At 40.3% G+C, this 14086-nt stretch overlaps 1 protein-coding gene across 3 annotated transcripts in view; it reads right to left on the reverse strand.

Annotated features, from left to right (window-relative positions):
• OTOS (otospiralin) overlaps window positions 1–14086 on the reverse strand; it is a 63404-nt gene that overhangs the window by 21978 nt on the left and 27340 nt on the right. The window lies entirely within an intron of this gene.

A 14086-nucleotide genomic window follows, 5' to 3' on the forward strand; every position in this document is an offset into this window, starting at 1 on the left:
TGGAGTAGCCCTCATAGTCAACAAAAGAGTGGGAAAAGCTGTAATGGGATACAATCTCAAAAATGATAGAATGATGTCAATACGAATCCAAGGCAGACCATTCAACATCACAATAATCCAAGTTTATGCACCAACCAGCATTGCTGAGGAGACTGAAATTGAACAATTCTATGAAGATTTACAACACCTTCTAGAACTGACACCAAAGAAAGATGTTCTTCTCATTCTAGGGGACTGGAATGCTAAAGTAGGGAGCCAAGAGATAAAAGGAACAACAGGGAAGTTTGGCCTTGGAGTTCAGAACGAAGCAGGACAAAGGCTAATAGAGTTTTGTCAAGAGAATAAGCTGGTCATCACAAACACTCTTTTCCAACAACACAAGAGGCGACTCTATACATGGAAATCACCAGATGGGCAATATCGAAATCAGATTGATTATATTCTCTGCAGCCAAAGATGGAGAAGCTCTATACAGTCAGCAAAAACAAGACCTGGAGCTGACTGCGGTTCTGATCATCAGCTTCTCATAGCAAAATTCAAGCTTAGACTGAAGAGATTAGGAAAAACCACTGGGCCACTCAGGTATAATCTAAACCAAATCCCTTATGAATACACAGTGGAAGTAAAGAACAGATTTAAGGAACTAGATTTGGTGGACAGAGTGCCTGAAGAACTTTGGATAGAGGCTCGTAACATTGTCCAGGAGGCAGCAACGAAAACCATCCCAAAGAAAAGGAAATGCAAGAAAGCAAAGTGGCTGTCCAACGAGGCCTTAGAAATAGCAGAGAGGAGAAGGGAAGCAAAATGCAAGGGAGATAGGGAAAGTTACAGAAACTTGAATTCAGACTTCCAAAGAATAGCAAGGAGAGACAAGAGGGCCTTCTTAAATGAACAATGCAAAGAAATAGAGGAAGATAACAGAAAAGGAAAGACCAGAGATCTGTTCAGGAAAATTGGACATATTAGAGGAACATTTTGCGCAAAGATGAACATGATAAAAGACAAAAATGGGAGGGACCTAACAGAAGCAGAAGACGTCAAGAAGAGGTGGCAAGAATACACAGAGGAATTATATCAGAAAGATTTGGATATCCTGGACAACCCAGACAATGTAGTTGCTGACCTTGAGCCAGACATCCTGGAGAGCGAAGTCAAGTGGGCCTTAGAAAGCCTGGCTAACAACAAGGCCAGTGGAGGTGATGGCATTCCAGTTGAACTATTTAAAATCTTGAAAGATGATGCTGTTAAGGTGCTACATTCAATATGCCAGCAAGTTTGGAAAACTCAACAGTGGCCAGAGGATTGGAAAAGATCAGTCTACATCCCAATCCCAAAGAAAGGCAGTGCCAAAGAATGCTCCAACTACCGTACAATTGCACTCATTTCGCACGCTAGCAAGGTTATGCTCAAAATCCTCCAAGGTAGGCTTCAGCAGTATGTGGACCGAGAACTCCCAGAAGTACAAGCTGGATTCCGAAGAGGCAGAGGAACTCGAGACCAAATTGCTAACTTGCGCTGGATTATGGAGAAAGCCAGAGAGTTCCAGAAAAATATCTACTTCTGCTTCATTGACTATGCGAAAGCCTTTGACTGTGTGGACCACAGCAAACTATGGCAAGTTCTTAAAGAAATGGGAGTGCCTGACCACTTTATCTGTCTCCTGAGAAACCTATATGTGGGACAGGAAGCAACAGTTAGAACTGGTCATGGAACAACTGAGTGGTTCAAAATTGGGAAAGGAGTACGGCAAGGCTGTATATTGTCCCCCAGCTTATTTAACTTATATGCAGAATACATCATGCGGAAGGCTGGACTGGAAGAAACCCAAGCCGGAATTAAGATTGCCGGAAGAAATATCAACAACCTCCGATATGCAGATGATACCACTCTGATGGCAGAAAGTGAGGAGGAATTAAAGAACCTTGTAATGAGAGTGAAAGAGGAGAGTGCAAAAAACGGTCTGAAACTCAACATCAAAAAAACTAAGGTCATGGCCACTGGTCCCATCACCTCCTGGGAAATAGAAGGGGAAGATATGGAGGCAGTGTCAAATTTTATCTTCCTGGGCTCCATGATTACTTCAGATGGAGACAGCAGCCCTGAAATTAAAAGGCGCCTTCTTCTTGGGAGGAAAGCAATGACAAATCTTGACAGCATCTTGAAAAGCAGAGACATCACCTTGCCAACAAAAGTCCGAATAGTCAAAGCTATGGTTTTTCCTGTCGTGATGTATGGAAGTGAGAGCTGGACCATAAAGAAAGCAGACCGCCGAAGAATTGATGCCTTTGAATTGTGGTGCTGGAGGAGGCTCTTGAGAATCCCCTGGACTGCAAAGAGAACAAACCTATCAGTTCTAAAGGAAATCAACCCTGAATGCTCACTTGAAGGACAGATCCTGAAGCTGAGGCTCCAGTACTTTGGCCATCTCATGAGAAGAAAAGAGTCCTTGGAAAAAACCTTGATGTTAGGAAGGTGTGATGGCAAGAGGAGAAGGGGACGACCGAGGATGAGATGGCTGGACAGTGTCTGTGAAGCAACCAACATGAACCTGACACAACTCCGGGAGGCAGTAGAAGACAGGAGGGCCTGGCGTGCTCTGGTCCATGGGGTCACGAAGAGTCGGACACGACTAAACGACTAAACACACACACACACGCAGATTTTATTGTTCCAGCTAGTGACAGATTTTCATTGTATTTATTGTATATTGTGATTTTTTTTTACTACATGAGCCTTTGGTGGGTTGTGAATCACCCAGGGAGTATTTGCACTAATGGGCCACTATAGAAATTGATAAATATATAAATAAGTTCTGGCCATATCCCCTCACATTATCCAGCTCACTGGTAGAGGTCTTCTTGCACCTCATTCCAATAAGATTCCCCACCACTACTTTGGACAAGGACAGAAACTTCTATCTGGGGATGGGGTCAGGGGTCAATCTTAATTAATTATTGAAGAGCCACACATCCACAGTGGTCCATCAAATGAGCCTTATACAGCCTATATAATTTCTTAATATTATGGACCCAACAAACCCACTGACATTAAGTCATTACTATAATAAAAGTTTAATTTTAGCTCATTAATTTTTTCGTCTTTTTGTCTCGGAACCCATTGAAACTTAAAGATGAACTGAAATTAATTAAAATTACATTCAATTTATTATAGGAGAACTTGAATCATCTTTGAGAACTGTGTGTCTTGAGTTAGAGTACTGTGAAAGAAGAAATGGCAGGAGCTGTTTAAAGAATGAGTGCTTGCAAAGGTTTAAACAACAAAGGAAGAGATTGATGGGTTGATGAAAAAGGAAGAGAAACTTGAATAAGAGATTTGCAATTAAGAGTAATTAAAGGTTTGATCTTTCAATAAACCTGGCAACACTTTCAGTCAACCTGGGTTTATTGACATAAGTGGTCCATTATTGGTCTGCTGCCAAATGTTGGCAGAACACTGCGACTCTGTTTCTGTTTTTAAATAAAATTGTGAGAAGGGGGGAAGGTGACACTGGGGGATTGCTCAAAAGGGCTTGTAGCCCACCTGTAGCCCTTGGATTTCATTTTCCCCACCTTTGTTTTAGAGATCTGGGGAAGGAACACATTCCCTTCCCCGGATCCTGGGGGGCTACACTGCTGTTGTAAGTGTCATTCCAAAATATTTTGTTTTTAAAAGGACTTTTCCTTTTTTTCCCCTGGTTTAGTTGTTGACTGAAAAGGCTCACTTGCACACTCTTTTGGCATGATATATATAAAAAATGCAGTCCCACATCCCTTTTGGAACATATGGGGCCCAAAAGTATCTGGGGTCTCCTCAAAAATAGGGTAAATTGCCTCCTATGCCCCCTTAGAGCTTACAAGAGATTTTTTTTAAAAAAAATGCTCCCTGCAGGTCACAAGAGAACTTCTTGAGCCAAAATGTTTTCCCAAATAATTTTTTGAATTTTGGGGAGCTGAGGTGCTGGGGGCCACATGCAGCCCATGGCCTACCTGTAGCCAAACCCTAGTTTTTACAGGATGACACAGCAGCCGGACACCCTACTTTAGTTAATATTTAGAGAAACTACAACTTTATATAACTTGTAGGATATTTGTATTTTCTGGAATCGAGGTCAGCCTGTTGAAACATATTTATGTTGGCAGGTTTGATTATTTTCTTCATTCTGCCCTCTCCATGAGATGCTAAAATATTTCCCTATTCACCAAGATGTCTTGTTGCTAAGATTCCTATGTGCCTCTCTGTAGGTATTCAATCTTGCTTTGCTTGATTTTGATCTGCCCAGGATTTTCATGGAAGAATAATTTAAAGACTTTTCCAGATGGCTATTCATTGAAGAAGCTCAATAGCACATTAATGTAGAAGTATGGTGCTCTCTAATCTCCATATTTGTCATTTATTTAACTCAGGGGGTTGCAGTGGAGGGAAGAGGAGAAATTCTGTAGCAGCATAATGCTGAACAGCTGTGTTTGCAGCAGATGATTACTGGCCATGTTGAGAAAATGCTCAGTTGCAGTCCATCACTCAGAGAGGATTTTACCCCTGGTGAGGAGCATTTGGTAGGAGAAACTCACTAAAGGTGCATTCAGTCTAGATCATGGAACAAGAGCATCTGTTTTGAGTCTTTCTGTAATACTGTCATGAAATCAAGACATCAAGTGCCTTTTTTGTGCTTTCCATGAAGAATGTTTTGTGGCTGAAAACAATGTAATCCAGAGGTTTCAAACATGGTATGAGATAATCACTATATTCAGCATTAGGGATGTCATTTAAGTCAATAAAGATCTGGTCTGGAATATAAATGTATTTGTCTTGTAATGCTCTCCTGCCCTATGAATGGAGCATCATTACCTGCCAAGTGCTTTGGTTTGGAAGAAGGGACATAGGTCAGTGCCACAGCACATGCTTTATATGAAGAATATTCCAGGTCCTTGGTGTCTGCTGAAGGGATTCCAGAGGACCTTGGTTTTGTTGGGAATTTTGAATAGCATTGATAAAAGATGAGGGTAATTTACCATTATGCACACCACCGTAACCCCTCCTGTGATGCCAGGAGGATGGGGTCCCCAGGCAAAAACTCAATGGGATCCAATTTAGCTTCCTGGCTCAGAACATCATTTATTAGTGGTACAGACTTGTGAGGCAATGGTTAAACTGCAGGACTGAATCGAAACTCTGCCCATGACCTCGGTTCAATCCCAATGGGCTCTGGTAGCTGGGTCAAGGTTGACTCAGCCTTCCATCCTTCCAAGGTCAGTAAACTGAGTACCAAGCTCACTTTGGGGGGGGGGGGGAAGCAATATGTAACCTACATAATTAAATTGTAAATCATCCAGACAGTGCTTTAAGACCTAAGGGGAAATATATAAGCAACACATTTTGCTTCATTTTGCTTTGCTTTATAGTGTAAGTTCTCTCTGGTTTCCCAGCAGCAACAGCACCTCCTGGGCCTCTCACACCTCAGTCTATGGTGCCCGCACAATAGTCCTTCTCTCCTGTCTCCCACTTTTCCTTAAGTCCAAGTTCTGCCATGGCCACAACTGCAACTTTGAGGGGTACCATCCAGCTCCCCCTCACCAACGCCTCAGTCCATAGGGAAAGCTATGGGTAGGGGATCCAGCTGGCGCTCTCTAAGAGGTGGAAAGCCTACTTTCATGGCCAGAGGGACCCTTGCTGGTCCCACAAAGAGGCACAGTGAGAAGCTGATCATTAAACCTCTAGCTCTGCAGTAAGATACCTAACCACTGAGATACCCAACCACTGAGATACCCACAGTGCAGAAAGAAACTCTGGCTATCCAGGGAAGATACAAGGAATTCCTGTGCAATTATCCTTCCTAAATCAGATGCCAGATTCAGGCCCATCCTTTTTGTATTGGCATTCCTGGAAATGAAACCCACTCACTATCTTTTCTTGTTAAACTGAAAGTAAACTTTATCATACATTCAGGGGACATGATGAAATGTGTGGATGTCCAAAGAGGAACAGCTTTCCTCTCTGCTGACATGGAGACATTCAACAATATGTATTGTTTGTACAGAGCAAAGATAATTGTAGCTTATGCTAAAGGCTGTGGGGAGCTGGAGGAACTGAGGTTGGAAAGGAAAATATAAATAGGGATGTTTTTAGAGCACAGGAGTTCTTGGCCATGAGATAGTGGTGCTGAAATAACACAGCAGTCAACTGCAAAATAGAGAATCTTTTCGAAGCCGGTTGTGGAGAAGGGTCATTGTGCGGCTTCTTCTGACCTTCATATCTGCTCTGGCCAGAAACCTTGTGACATATACAGTGTTAGAATCTCAGTCCTTAGGTCATGAGAATTGACATTGTGGTGATTCATTTCTTTTGAACCAGATTACATTGTATCACTTCTGGGCTGTGAGGTTTACACACACACACATCTCTTAAGGTGGACAACATGCAACCATTGAGTTGAATGCAGACCTTCAAGTGCCCAGATGCAACCCACAACACCTTTTTTAACCCAGACCAAGATTTTTCAGCTGTATATTAGGAGGGTCTTCTGTTGTGGCGTCTTTGGAGGGCCTCTTCTGTTGTGGCACACTGTTTAGGACAGAAAGGCTTTGGGCAGAAATATGGGTATCTGTTTTGTTTAGAGACATTTTTGGCCAGCAACATCCATGACCCGGCTGAAGCATTTCAAGAGTTCTAGTTCAAAAAGAGAAAAAGAGTAAAGTTTCCAATCTCTAGTTTAGAGAGCCGTTCCCTATGTAGTAACTCTTGTATGATTTTTGTGGTAAGTAAGTGTTCTTCTGTTATCCCTAGTCCTTTAAAAGTTGATTTGAGGCTTCAGTTTACTGAAGTTATGATTTTATATTTTGAACCGTCTTGTGAATACTATTTACATTGACAAGAATTGGCACAGGTGAGACAGAATAGAAATGCAGGAGGTAGTGGTTTTGGTCATTTAACAGTCATTGAGAGGCAGCAAGCACATTCTTGTATGGCACAAAACCCTTGTGTTTTAAATGCAACAGGCTTGGCAAGGGCACTGCTTCCCTTTACCCCTTTACCCCCCCCTCAAAAAACTGACCTTCCTCTGGACAAATAAAAGGAAGAAAAAATAGAACACTTTTTAGAGTGGTCTAAAAAGTCCAGATAGGCGGGATAGAAATAAAATGAATGAATAAATAAATAAAATATAAAAGGAACATAATTCTTCCTAATATACATGCAGATTTAGGGGGAAATGTGGATTTTACACATTTATGTATATTAATGAATTTGAATAAGAGTATTATTGCACATTCTGAACACATTGTTGAGATTTGCTTGAAAAAAAACATTGTTTGAAAAGAAAAGACAAAACTTTCTTCCCTTTTTTTCTTCTCTACAGTCTTCTGCACCACGTGAGAACTGGCTGTCCAGAAATGGATGCTATATTCATACAGATTTCCATCCATCATTGGATCTGGAGGGGGGTCCAATGATGAATGGAGATCTGTATATTGGATTCTAGCCAATATAATTATAGAATAAGCAGGAGATGCTTATTTTTATTTTAAAATGTTTTCACCTGCATTGAGATTTGTGGGGAAAGGATATGCTAGGTTAAAAGCATTAATTAATCACCATTCCTTCACCAATGATAGATTGCCTTTTCAGACATGTGGAGTGCACACCTAGCCTTCATATATAAAAACACCTATCACTTTTGTTTTTGCTTTGACCCCACTTGCAGAAGAAATATTTTATACTTCTAGAATATGCAATACTTATTTTGGCCTGTAGGGATCACCTGATAAGATACTGTCTCTTACATATTCTGTGTCTTCCATGGCTCTCTTCAACTTTAGATATTTACCTGCATTTTCTCTGTCCATGTTGCAATATCCATTTGAATAAGCAGAAGGACACTGGAATCAACATCACAATTTCATCTACTAGCTTAACATTCTTTAAAGCTTCACAAGGTAGCCGTATAAAATATTTTGTTTCCTCTGCATTTTTGTCATCTAGAGTAGAAATTGACTTGAAGTGGCTGTTCGCTTGATTACAAAATCAAACCAGTTCCCTTGAAACTGAATGACTATGCACTTAACAATATTGATGATGTACACTTAATGATGTAAGAAGAGTGGTGTGACCAATAATCTCAGGGGAAGAGAACCACAGAACTGGATTTTAATTGCCTAATGATTTCTATTCTAATTAAAAAAACCTTCAGAGTAGTCATAATAAGATCGATCTTATAGAGACGATTTCCAAACACCAATTTCCCAAGTCTTTAATTTTAATTGTTTTCTGAACTGAACACTGTAGAACTTTAATTGGTCTAATGATTTTCATTGTGTTCATATAATAATAATAATGTATCATCAAGTCAATTCTGACTTATGGTGACCCTTTTTCAAGGTTTCCAGGTAGAGAATACCCAGAAATGGTTTACCATTCCCTTCTTCTGGGCTCACCCTGAGACTGTGCAACTTGCCCAAGGCCACACAGGCTGGCTCTTCTCCCAGTAGGCACAGCTGGGGAATCAAATTAGGATCCTGTTGTAGAACACTGTTTCTGAACCATAAAGGCTTTTTCTTCTTCTTCTTCTTTTCACAATGGCAGCAAGATGAAGAAATCGGAAGGAGGTGGTCTCTCTCTCTCTCTCTCTCTCTCTCTCTCTCTCTCTCTCTCTCTCTCATTAGATTTTTTTTGCTGTAGTAGCTGATTTCCTCTCTTAGATTAGTGTTGGACTAATTTTTATGTTCCCTCCCCACTCTAAGATTCTGTGATAGAAGGGCTCAGCACACAACAATTTTACAGTCTTCAGGATTGCTTTTGAACATTACATTCATTTCCCAGCTTGCTATGCTTTTACTGTTCCCACATAAATGATGGTTCCATTCCCTTTGACTGAAATGCTTCTCATCCATGATGAGTATGGAAGGATACACCCGCTCCTTGTGAAGTCACATATGATGCAAAAATGCTTGGAAAATGACAAGGACTTGACCCAAACCACATCTCAACAATAGGAATAAGTTGTTTCTATGTCAGACATGAGGAACTTCCTTTTGTAAGGGCCACATGCAGGGTTCAGAGAATTTGTTAGGGATACACACCAACAATAGTGACTATCGGAGCTAAAGAGGTTAAAGCCAACTGGGTAAGAATCATAGCCACAAGTGGGTGTAACTATCCGTTTCTCTCCTTCTGCTTATATGGTGTAGAGATTACAGTCTCAGGCAAGGACACAGTGCCATGAAAATTCACTGTGTGACCTTGTACACACTTTAATTCTGACCTACTTCACAGGATTTTTGTGAGGATAGAGGAAAAGCCATTAAAAAAACACACAAGCAAAACACTAAAGTGATACGAATCTCCCCCTTTTTTACTATGGTACCTACCTACCTACCTACCTACCTACCTACCTACCTACCTACCTACCTACCTACCTACCTACCTACCTACCTACCTACCTACCTGCATACATACATACACACACACACGCACACACACACACACACACACACACACACACACACACACACACACATACATACCTATTTCAACTTATATATCTTTTTAAAATTCTGAATCTCTCACTCAGATTCCAGCATGAGGTATATTGCTGAGTACACATGTGGACAGGTTCTCATACAATTTACCAACCGACAACTAAACAATTCCCTTTGCAGAGATTTCTGTTGGAACATGGGAGGTCTAGCATTACGTCTTTGTCTGATCTCAGTGCAAAAAAATAATAAAAATCAATGCACTCACTTTATACCCTAATGATCTCCCGACACATAGCCCACTGGCTGTTCCTCCACAAGGGTGGCCTTGATAGGATCTGAAGGAATTTCAAGGTGTGTGTTGCGGGTCTGCGTCTAAGCAAATCGGAAACAGATTGTCTTGCCACTGACTCCAGGTTCCGCTGCTCCAGCCATGAATGCTGCATTGTACAACTTGCAGTTTCTTCTCTGCTGGTTTCAATCAGCTGCGGATTACATTTGAATATGGCTCTGAGCAGCTCCGTTTGCTTGATAGATTACCCATCAAATCTCAATTATTTCAATGCCTTAAATTAAATTTCTATGCAGAAAATTTATCCCATGAGAATTTCAGCCATTCTCGATTAATTTGATAGGAAAGAATTTCAAAGGAAAAGAAATTTCATGGAAATTCTCATGGGCAAGGATCAAGATTCTTGTGTTTATCTTACTTATGGGTTGAAGAGTATGTGAAAGTGTGTTGTGCAATTTGCATAATACATAAGTGGACAGTATGGGAACCTTAATGTCATCAATGACATCTCGAACGGTGGAATTTGGAAGGCCTGGACAAGGTGGTGAAGCATGCCGAATGGCAGCTAGTAATGAGTCAAAATCTCTAGAAGACACTTTTACTGAAAAAAATGTTCTTAGATTTTGTTTTTTCTTAATCCCCTAGAAACAGGAAGTCACTTTGCAACACTGTTTCCATTTTTTTCTCCAATATTTTATTTCCTGGGGTGGCATCACACAGCTGCTATCACAGTGTCCTAGAATGGCCCTAGATAGTTGGCCTTGTAGAAGAAGCAAAATAGTGGGGAGGCTGCCCACATCATTGCTTTTGTTGCCATCTGCAGTGCAAAGAATCAAAATCCTGTGGAGGAAAAAATCCACAAAATTGTGCTACAACCACTGGTAATTAGGAATGTGCATTTGGAAATATGAATGGAAACAAAATCCAAAATGGGGCAGCTTTTTTGTTTTCACATTCTTTTGTGGCTTTCTGATAGACTGCCTTTGAAACTTGATATTTTCAGCTTCCCTAAAGAGCAGGTCCAGAAAAAGTTGGGTTTCCATCAGGTTTCTTTTATAAGGTTACCTTTGTTTGATATGTATGTAAACCCTTTCTTTTGCCTTGGCGCTGCTGCTCTTCAAGGCCTGATCTTCCTCTCTCTCCTGTCATTGCCTCCTTGCTGCTGCCATTCTATCCCTGGCCTTCCCCTGCCTCCTTGCCTTGTTAAGCTGTTTAAATGCCAGAATCGCAAATGGAAATCCAAAATGAAACCAACCAATAGAGATAGTCCCTCTATCAGGTTCCCAAAGTACTGAAAGGATCTGAAATGAACGAAGAGCCCTCCTGAAAGAACCCTCTATGCACATCCCTACTGCTCATGGTGAGCCCCATTAGGTAAAGGTAAAGGTTCCCCTTGACAATTTTTGTCCAGTCTTGTTCGACTCTAGGGGGAGGTGCTCATCCCCGTTTCCAAGCCGTAGAGCCAGCATTTTGTCCAAAGACAATCTTCCGTGGTCACAGTGCGACTTAGACACGGAACGCTGTTACCTTCCCACCAAGGTGGTCCCTATTGATCTACTTGTATTTGCATGCTTTCGAACCGCTAGGTGGGCGGGAGCTGGAACAAGTGATAGGAGCTCACTCCATTGCGTGGATTCAATCTTATGACTGCTGGTCTTCTGACCCTGCAGCACAGGCTTCTGCGGTTTAGCCCACAGCGCCACCACATCCCCTTTGAGCCCCATTAGCCTCTAAGAAATTGTTGCAGAATTTGTCCTTCCACAGGAGAAATTAAGTAAAATGATTGCAAGTTTTTGCCTCTGACAAGCAGGGTGGAGGATCTCCAAAGACCATTTGTGTGTTGCTATATCTTAAATCCAAATACCTTCCTTCCTTCCTTCATACCTATGAGACAAAGCCTTTTATAAAACACTTCAAATCCTTTGAGCCTACCTGAACATACAAATGCCAGCCATTTAAAGCACAGAATGTTAGTTCTGTAGCATAAAATATTCTGTGTGGCTACTTACCATAATATTTCTTTAAACTTTCTTACAACATTGTGAAGTTAAACTGCTATTCATGACAGATTTTATCCTGCAGTAATGGGCAGAACCCAGATTCAGCCATATGTAGTGCAGACTCATTGGCTGAAATCTTGTTGCTTGGTGTAATAAGTCACAACTAAAGTGAGACCTTTGAATCAATGGAATATATGAAGAAAAGGTAAAGGTTCCCCTTGACCTTTAGTCCAGTTGTGTCCGACTCTAGGGCGCAGTGCCCATCCCTGTTTCCAAGCCATAGGGCCAGCATTTGTCTGAAGACAGTTTCCATGTTCACGTGGCCAGTGTGACTATATGAAGAAAATGACTCACCAAATTGCACTGATTCAATAGGTCTACTCTAATTGCAATATGTTACACTAAGGAACAAGATTTCAGCATTGAAATCAATAAGATTTAAGTTGGTGGTGATGAATTTCAGTGAGTTTACTCTAACTGTGACAGAATCTGCATCGTCCCAGAGGGATTGGGGTGGAGAGGGGAGAATGAAAGAGAAACAAAACATTTTGGAACTTTAAAAGCTAATAGGTTTATTTCTGTGTGAGCTTTCACAGATCAAAAACTCACTTCTCCAGACACAAAGGTGGCCCTTTCCATCACCTTTCCTAACATGGTGTGCCAGATGTAACACCACTCCATGTTTGGAAAAAGCCAATAAAAAGGGCTTCTTGTCTAGCTCAGTTGCAGTTTTTTAATAATCAATTTATTAGAAACAAATTCCTGGTAGCACAATATTCATCAAATTGTCAATGAACACCTACCTCATATGCTTTTACACACTTGAAAACCCAAGGCCCATTTTGACTTCTCATTCCAACTCATCACCCTCATCCTACCTCTATCGAAGTGGAAGTAATGCCTTCCATCCTTCCAACAGTAGCTGTTGGAAATTTCCATGTATGCAATTAGCATTGTAAGTAGTTGAGTTATTTAGCAAATTTGCAGTGTAACTTGTTGCACAACCGTGTAACTGGTAATACAAACTGCCATGCAGCAGATACATTAGCAAATGCTAGTGAAATGTTACTTGTGTATGTACACACAGAAATGTGCTACGGGATGCTATGTATTTAATTTAGTCATGGAAAAACAATCCTCTTCTAGCCTAATGGGCACATTTGTATGTGTAGTTCTGCAAGAAGATTTTATTTCCCCATCCATTGGTTGAAATATGTACCCTTCACTGTTGAATTTTCTCAGTGGGCCTTCCCTTTATAAATGAGAAACTTTGTTACAGAAAGGGAGAAAGATATAAGCTTCTTCTTCCAAATAAGCCAGGTTAATTTTTTGTAACTTTTTCTTTCATGATAATGTTGCTCACTCAAAAAGAAATAGATAATTTTACACTGAAAAAAATGCTTAGCATTAAGATTTCAAGGAGTAGACCTACCCTTCCTTCCTTTGTTCCTTCCTTCCTTGGTATTTTTTAAATTAAGCAAGCATTTCTTGACATATGGACTAAAATCCTCTTTCGTAATTTACACCTGCATAAAGCCCTTTAAAGTAATTTTTTTACATATATCTAACATTTCCTATTTCTGTCCTAAGGCTCCTACAGTTCCCCTGTAATCCCTTCCACCATCATAAAGCTGTGGGAACTGTAGGATGACATGAGGAAATCTTTAGTCACCAAAAACTGTCCCTGCTGATGACGTCAATAAGCTTACACAGGAGTGTAATGTTTCATAAATGAAAAAAAATATTACTAAATAATAATCATGCATAAAATAAAACAGCAATACAAAACTGATCACATTGGTTTGGAGCTTCTGAGATTTGTAATGCCAAAAACAACTTCTCCAAGCTTTCCAGCAAAATAATGAAATAGACACATGGCAGAGACAGGATGAAAACATGAACATATATATTTGGCGAGGCATATATATTATATAATTATAATAAAATTATAAAATTATATATTATAATATTATATAATATTTATATATATTAAAAATCACAAAGTCCACAAAATGTGCAGTCTATGTGAAACAACAAATTTTAGGTACAGAATGCGACTGATCCTGATGCAGAATTTGGATTTTCTTGCTGGAACATGTAAATAGCAGCACATGCGTATATGTGCATTTGCATTCGCACATGCACACACATTGACTTAATAATGATCTTTTCACAGCTGCGTTGAATATTCCCTTGCAAGTGACTCAAAGAACATTAAAATGATTTAGCTAGAGATGACAGCATTTTAAATAGAAAAATTATGTTAATGCTGAATTACCATGAGAACATACCAGTGTTTTTCAATGTTAGTGGTAATTGCAACATTC

This window comes from Pogona vitticeps, chromosome 3 (assembly GCF_051106095.1).
Source record: "Pogona vitticeps strain Pit_001003342236 chromosome 3, PviZW2.1, whole genome shotgun sequence".
In the NCBI taxonomy this organism is placed as follows: domain Eukaryota; kingdom Metazoa; phylum Chordata; class Lepidosauria; order Squamata; family Agamidae; genus Pogona; species Pogona vitticeps.